At 56.8% G+C, this 8,211-nt stretch overlaps 1 long non-coding RNA gene across 1 annotated transcript; it reads right to left on the minus strand.

Moving 5' to 3' along the window:
• Window positions 1-815: 815 nt before the first annotated feature.
• Window positions 816-5,422, minus strand: LOC108963195 (uncharacterized). The gene is made up of 2 exons (XR_007779363.1): window positions 3,104-5,422; window positions 816-1,640 (listed from the first exon to the last, which is right to left on the minus strand). It is a non-coding gene; the product is annotated as an uncharacterized LOC108963195 (long non-coding RNA).
• Window positions 5,423-8,211: the final 2,789 nt, after the last annotated feature.

Here is an 8,211-nt window from a genome sequence, read left to right on the forward strand (position 1 = left end):
GTTTGCCGGGACCGGGAGCTGTCGGGGTTCGGGGTTGCCGCAGGACCGGAGCACGTCGGGGTCGAGGGGTTGCCGGGACCGGAGCCGTTCGGGGTTTGCCGGGACCGGAGCCGTTCGGGGTTCGGCCAGGTTGCCTGTGCCGGTAGAGAGATCACCTCGGGGGTTCGGGGTTTGCCGGGACCGGGGCCGTTCGGGGTTTGCCGGGACCGGAGCCGTTCGGGGTTTGCCGGGACCGGAGCCGTTCGGGGTTTGCGGGACCGGGGCAGTTCGGGTTTGTGCCGACGGACCGGAGCCGTCGGGGTTCGGGGTTTGCCGGGACGGAGCAGCTCGGGGTCGGGGTTGCCGTGGCCGGGGCCGTCGGGTTTCGGGTGCCGGGGCCGGAGCCGTTCGGGGTTTGCCGAGCGCCCAGCGCCGCGGGGAGCGGGGCGGGACAGCGCGGGCCGGGCCGGGCCAGGCCGGGTGGGAACCCCGGGCTGAGGGAGCGGCGTGCGGGGTTTGTCCGAGGAGGAATCACCCAGGGACACCCCGGGTCACCGCCCTGTCCCTGTCCCTGTCCCTGTCCCTGCGGGGCTGTGCGGGAGCAAGGGGTGCGGCTGGAGGGTTCTCCTGCTAAAATCAGGTCAGAAACTGCTGGGAAAGCGTCGATGGATCGTTAAGGACGAGCTGTGGCTTTGGAATTCTGTTGTAAAGGGGGTTAGAAGGGTCGCTGTAAGAAATCCAGTGCTCCAGGTGCCATAACTCACCTCAGCCTGGTCACCAGTTGTGGTGGGGTTGGGGGTCCCAGGACGAGGTGAGAGATGAGAATTGACGCCAGGTTCTCAGAAAGCTGATTTATTATTTTATGATGTTATATGAAAAGAAATGCTATGCTAAAACTGTACTAAAGAAAGAGAGGAGACATCAGAAGGCTGGACAAGAATGAATAATAAAAACTCGTGACTGACCAGAATCCTGACACAGCTGGACTGGGTTTGGTCATTAATTAAAAACAATTCCCATGGAACCAAAGATGCCCCTGTTGGTAACAACCTCCAGCCCACATTCCAAGCAATCAGATAATCATTGTTCACATTCCTGAGGCTTCTCAGCTTCCCAGGAGGAAATCCTGGCAAAGAGATTTTTTATAAAATATCTCAGTGACAGCTCAGTGAAGTGCAGCACCCCCAGGTGACACGGGACAGCCTGGGCAGAGCTGTCAGGGCCAATCCAACACCTCAAACCTTCATGCAGAGGAAGGATCCAAACAGGAACCAACCCAAAGGGACAAACCGGGATAAAAAGGAGCTCCTGACCCCCTGAATGGTGCTGCTCCACCTGGAACATCTCTGCTGAAAAGAAAACCCAGCTCTGGCGCTGCTCCATCCTCGGCAGGAACGCTGCTGCTCCTTGCTTTAGGCCTTTGCTTTTCTTGCAATAAATGCTGAAATCACTTCAATACCAGGAGCCTGCTCTCGATTTTATCCTCTCCCAGCAGGATTTTCCTCCTGGCTTTTCTGCATTTATTCCTTGAAATGTTCCTGTTTCAAAGCTCCCGAAGCTGTGCTGGCTTTGGGGTGATTCAAGGGGTTTTTCCTCTGCTTGTGCTGTGGCAGAAGGCTCAGAATGCATCGGAGTCCTCATTCCAGCATTTTCTCTTCATTCTTTTTAATTCCATTTTAAACAGGTTTATTTGCCCTGAAGTGCTGAAACCCATCAGCAGTTCAGGGCAAATAAACCAATTTATTAATTAACCAGTTTGACCGAGGCCCTGTGAGGGGTCAGGGCAGAGCAGGATCCTGGAATGGTTTGGGTTGGAAGGACTTAAATCCCATCCAGTCCCAACCCCGACACCTCCCACTGTCCCAGGCTGCTCCAAACCCTGCCCAGCACTGCCAGGGATCCAGGGGCAGCCCCAGCTCCTCTGGGAATTCCACCCCAGCCCCTCAACCCTCCCAGCCAGGAATTCCCAATTCCCAAGATCCCATCCATCCCTGCTCTCTGGCAGTGGGAGCCATTCCCTGGCTCCTGGCACTCAATCTCTCCTGCCCACCCAAAGGACACAGGAAAAGGGAGGAGAAGAGAAGCAAATGAAGAGAGGTGGAAAAAAAAAGAATGAAAACGACAAGAAAGACATATAGGGGACCAAAGTCCCCCTGACAGATCTCCTGGTGGAGCTCTTCGTTTAAGATTCCGGGGAAAGGTCGGAAGAAAGGAGAAAAAGAAAGGAAAATGAACGGAAAGGAAACGAAAGGAAACGGAAATGAACCGGAAAGGAAAGGAATAGGAAACCCCCCCTTCTCCCTTTTCCCCTCCCCCTGTGCTACCCCTCGAATACTACTCCCTCCTCCCTACCCCCCTCTCCATCCAGCTACCGTACAAAGCACCCCAATTATCCCCACCCCTCTTCTACCCAACTACTCCCTCTACCTTCCTCGCCTTTTGTCATTCTCTCTTTCCGTACCCCCTTAATTCTCCCTTTTCTTCCCAACCCCCCATGCCTCCGGTTCTGCCCGTTTCTTTTCTACCTCCCCCTCCTAATTTTAAGGGACCCCCTCGCCTAACCGCCTCCTCCGTCCCCCCCTACCGCAAGCGCCTTCCTTCCACCTTTTCTGTCCGCCCGTCCCACCCCTCCCTCCTCCTCTCACTGTTTCATTTCTCCCGCCCCTCGAACCTTTTCCCTATACAAGTTCCGTTCCCATTGTTTCTTTGTGTGTTCTGTTGTTGTGAGCTTCTTATCGCCATTGGACGCGGGCGTCCTGCCGGCCCGGCCCGGCCCGCCAGAACTGCCCGGGCCCGGCTCCGGCCAGGCCCAACCTGCCCAACGGACCAAATACCTGCCCAAAACGGCCCCAACCCGGCCCAAACCAGGCCCGGCCCAAACGGGCCCAAACCGGGCCGGCCCAAACCGGCCGAGGCACAAACAGGCCCGGGCCCAAAACCGGCCCGGCCGGACCAAAAGGCCAACTCCTTCCACCAAACCTCCTTACCCAAACCGTCCATTCCCAAAACCTTCCAAAACCTTCCCAACCTTCCCTTCCCTCCCTTCCCTAATCCCAAAGCCAGGCTTTTCCCCTCCTTTCTGGCTGGAATTTTGCTGATTTCTGGAAATAAAGCCAGGACGAACCCGGGAGCTCCAGCCTGTGCCCGGTGCCACCAGTCCCTCCCCAGTCACCTCCAGCTGCGCCCTCCCATTGTTCCCGCAGGGCTCCAAACCAGAAAGGCGAGTTGGGAAAAAAAAAAACCCAACAAACCAAAACCCAAAACAACCACTCGGGTGCAGGAAATAATCCCCAAGCAGCTTTAATTACACACGGCGGGCTCTGCCCCTGCCTGCACCCGCTCGGGGAGGGGGAATTGGGTCAGGTTCTGTGAGCGCTGAAATTGGGAAATTCCGGGAGTCACCCCCGGAGCTCGGGGGGCTGGAGCTCCCTGCCGGGCTCTGCTGGAGCTCCAGCGCTGCCTCTTCCCACCTTGGGATGGTTTGGGGCTGGAAAAACCCCCTGGAGACACCAGCAGGGCTCGGTTCTTTCTCATTTCTTTCATGGTGACGCTGTGGTGACGTTACACAAAATCCCGGCGGTGAAACCGATCCCTGGGTGACTCAGGCAAAAAGGAGAAAGTTCGGGAATGCGGTTAAAGCTGGGAAGGATCCTGCTCTGCCTGCATTCCAAACATCCAATTGTTTCACTCTGGTGGGCTCCAGCACTTTTGGGGGCAAAGAACCCCATGAATCCCTGCCCTGAGCTTGTGGCAGGGCAGGAATTCCAGTTTTCCATGATTTTCCAGCCCTGATCCCAGCACCAGCACACCAAGTGCATAAATCCCTGCCCTGAGCCTATGGCAGGGCAGGAATTCCAGTTTTCCATGATTTTCCAGCCCTGATCCTGGCAGCAGCACCTCATGGAGGCTTCAAACCAGGGGCTGCTGCTCCCAAAGTGGGTCAGGCCACCCCGAAGACAAAACAGAATTGTTTGTTTATATTCCTGGAGTTTGCAAATGTAAAGATAACAAAATAACTGGGACACGTCAGGTTTCCAAGCAGATGAACCTCCCTGGGCTCTCCATTCCCAGGGGAATCCAGGCTGGACCCTTCTCCAGGGATCTCCTGAGGCTGGCACTGCCTTGGAGCTCAGGATGGGCTGGGAAAGAGCTCCAGACTTGGGGTTAAATTTTATTTTGGGTGTTTTTAAGGAAGGATGGGATGTGCTGGGAAGGGGCTGGTCTGTGTCCCTGGGATGGGGAATTGATTCCCACATGGAATCTGTCTTTCCTATGAGGATCTGGCACCCAAACTTGCCAGAAAAAAAAGCAGTGAGGACATAAAATTCCAGCTGGCTGTGCTGCAAATAAGATTAAAATCAAATCAACCATTTATATTTGCTCTGACCCCTCCTCTAAAGCCTGTATAAAATGCCATAAACCAGGACCTTTTCCTTTCCACATTAAAAATCATGGAATGGTTTGGGCTGGGAGGGACCTTAAATCATCCATGGGCAGAGTTCCACCACCCCAGGCTGGCCTTGGACACTTCCAGGGATGGAGCAGCCACGACTCCTCTGGGAATTCCATGCCAGGCAAGAAAACCACTGATATCTGCTGCTGAGCACACCAATTTTATATTTTTAAAACAAAATAACTTTGAATTCGCTGCTCTGGGGTTTTGGCAGCTGCCAGGGCAGCCCCGTGCTGCTGGTGGGGAGGATAAACCCCCCGAGCCAGGTGGGGCTCAGCTGTTAGAGAGGCTGGAGATTCGCAGAGTGACAAAAATGGCAATAGAAACCCCTGGATCCAGGAGATAAAGCCCAGTTTGGGTGCCCAGCTCGCAGCTGGGCACTGCTGCCTTATCAGCCGGGCTGCAGGTCTGGCTCTGGAGCCCCTGCGTGCCGAGGGCTCGGATAAGGAGCTCCAGGTGCTCCTTATCGGCCGGGAGGAGCTGCCCCAGCCCGCCAGGAGCCTTCCTCCCCTGCCTGGGCTCCTCCTCCTCCGAGCCTGCCCCTGCCTGGCTTCTCCTTTCTCCTGGGATTCCTGGCCCTGGGCTCTGCTCCTGCTGCCCCAGCCTCGGGGCTTTGGATGGTTCCTGGATTGTTTTGGGAGTGAGGGTGAACTTTGGGGATTCTGCTGGGACTCGCTGGGGTGTGGATCATGGAGTTGTGGATTCATGGAATGGTTTGGGTTGGAAGGAGCTTAGAGCCCATCCAGTGCCACCCCTGCCCTGGCAGGGACACCTCCCACTGTCCCAGGGTTGCTCTGGGGACAATTTGGGGCCGATTTGAGGTGCCCGGCCTGGGGCACTTCCAGGGATGCAGGGGCAGCCCCAGCTGCTCTGGGAATTCCATGCCAGCCCCTCCCACCCTCCCAGGCAGGAATTTCTTCCCAAAATCCCATCCAAACCAGCACATGGAATCCTGGAATGGCTTGGGTTGGAGGAGAGCCCAAAGCTCATTTGGTCCCACCACAGCCCACAGCTCCCACTGTCCCAGGGGGCTCCAGCCTGGCCTTGGGCACTGCCAGGGATGCAGGGGCAGCCACAACTCCCTGGGAATTCCATCCCAGCCCCTCCCACCCTCCCAGGCAGGAATTCCTTCCCGATATCCCCCCTAACCCTGCTCTCTGGTGGTGGAAGCCATTCCCTGGCTCCTGTCCCTCCAGGTTCTCCTGCCCAGCCAATTCCCAGCGTCCAGGGCTGCTCCTGCAGCACCTGCAGAGGGACGGGAAAACAAAATCCTGGAATGGTTTGGGTGGGAAGGGACCTCAACTGCCATCAGTGCCACCCCCAGGACACCTCCCACTCTCCCAGGTCACTCCAAGCCCACCCAAGGGGCCCTGGACAGTGCCAGGCTGAGGCTTTGCAGCCCAGAGGTGCTTGGAGCTCTGCCCTTCCCTGTTTCCCCATTCCCATGGAATCTGGGGCTTGTGGAGCACCCAGGGACCCCCAGGGCTGGGGAGCTCCAGGATGGGATGCAGGGAGGAGCCAGGGAATCCTTGCACAAGCCTGGTGCCAGAGGAAGCTTTTCCAGGGGAGCTGAGCTCCTTTAGTCCAGAGATGGCAGAAATCCATCCCAGAGCCACAGGCTGCTCCTTTCCCTGCTGCTGGCCAGGACCTCTGCATGTTGTGGGAATCTTCCATCAAACTTTAAACATTTCCTAGAAATGTATTTCCCTCACCTGTCTGCCCCATTTCCCTGGCTGAAATCATGGCTAATCCCATCCCCAGGCCCAGGGGGAACCCCTCAGGCTGAGCCTCTGCTGTGGCACCCGAGCTTTGGAGCAGGAGGATCCTTCATGGCCCCGCTCCAGGGTTAAAGTGTAACCTGGAAGCAGAATTGCAGCCTGATCCAGGTCATTATCAGGGTGAGAGTGCAGGAGAAAGGGCTCATTAAGGTGTCTCTAATTCCCCCTCCCTGCCCTGCCCGAGGCTCGGGAAGGAGATTAAAGTTCTTGCTCGGGGAGAGGAAAACCTGGCTGACCCCTGTGGAGCAATGCTGGGAGATGTGTCCCTGCCAGTTTGATTTCCTTGGGAAGTTCCTGTGCCTGCTTCGCTCTGGGGCTCTGCTGGAATTACAGGTGTGGATATGCAGCTTTAAATGGCATTTCATGTGGAAAACACCGCCAGCAGCACTGGTTTGGTCTCTCTCCAAGGAAATAAAGGTGGGATGATCCCGTGGCTTCTTCCAGAGGAAGATTGGGGCATTCCTGGGTTCAGTTTTTGTTCTTGAAGGGTTTGACACCCTCAGCTTTGCACAGGTCTCAGGGATGGCTGGGACACCCCAGGACAGCGGCTGGCTGTCACCTCCAGCTCTCCCACATCCCAGAGAGGTGGCCAGGACCTCCAGGATGGCTGGGACACCCCGGGACAGCGGCTGGCTGTCACTTCCAGCTCTCCCACATCCCAGAGAGGTGGCCAGGACCTCCAGGATGGCTGGGACACCCCGGGACAGCGGCTGGCTGTCACCTCCAGCTCTCCCACATCCCAGAGAGGTGGCCAGGACCTCCAGGATGGCTGGGACACCCCAGGACAGCGGCTGGCTGTCACCTCCAGCTCTCCCACATCCTGGAGAGGTGTTTTGCCAAGCGCAGGAAATGCTGCCAGGTCCCCAAAATCAATCAGGAGCGAGTGCCATGCGTGACAATGTCATTTATTGTTATTTTCTGCAGCAGCTCCCCGTTCCCACGGGGAACAGAGAATCCCCAGCACAAACAAGGCAAGGAGGAAGGAGAACAGCTCGTGCTGCCCCCAGCACCTCTCAGGTGCCCAGGATGTGACCTCACCTGGATTTTCTCACCTCGTGTGTGCTCATCTCCAAACCCAACACTTCATTTCCCTGCTTTTTCCAGGCTCTGAGGGTGGTTTCCTCCTTCCCAAGGCCCTCAGAGCAATAAATTGCCCTGCAGTACCACGGGAATGGTTAACCTTGACATGAGTTCATGCAACACCTCCTTCCCTGCAAGGTCGAACTCCAAATAATCCTGTGGAGAGGAACGGAATAAAAGTCAGGGCTGCTCCCTGGGCCACAAAGACTTTGCCTCCTCCTCCTGGAGAGCACCGAATTCACCTGGCTTGGGCTGGGTTGGTGGTGGAACAAGGAAATCGTGGAGAATCAGAAGGAAGAGAAGAAGAAGAGAATTTGGGGAGCAGGGACACGAGGGGAGCTGGTTGCTCCCCCAGATGAGGAGTGGGGTCTGCAGGAGGGATGCAGGGAATGCTGTGGATCCCTTCCTCTCACAGGAGAGCCAGGGCAGCCGGGGTTCCTCAGCCCTCCCAGGAGGTTTTGTCCCCCCAGCGAGGCACAGCCCGGGCAGGGAGTGGCTGTGGCACCACAGGAGGGGACAGGGGACAGAGGGCACAGAGACAGCCCCAGCGCTCCCCAAAAAACCCCAAATAAACCCTGCTCTGGGCAGCACCCTGATCAGCAGGGCTGGGGCTGGGCACTGCCCCTCGGGGCCTGGGGACACTTTGGGGCTGTCTTGGGGACACTTTGGGGACAATCTGGAACTGTTTTGGGGACAGTGTGGGGCTGCTTGGGGACACTTTGGGGCTGTTTTGGGGACAGTGTGGGGCTGCTTGGGGACACTTTGGGGCTGTTTTTGGGGACATTGTTTTGGGGACAATTCTGGAACTGGCTGTTTTAGGGACAGTTTGGGGCTGCTTTGGCGACAATCTGGAACTACTTTGGGGACAGTTTGGGACTGCTTTGAGGACAATTTGGGGCTGCTTTAGGCACAATTTAGGAC

Source organism: Serinus canaria, chromosome 22, assembly GCF_022539315.1.
Source record: "Serinus canaria isolate serCan28SL12 chromosome 22, serCan2020, whole genome shotgun sequence".
Taxonomy (NCBI): domain Eukaryota; kingdom Metazoa; phylum Chordata; class Aves; order Passeriformes; family Fringillidae; genus Serinus; species Serinus canaria.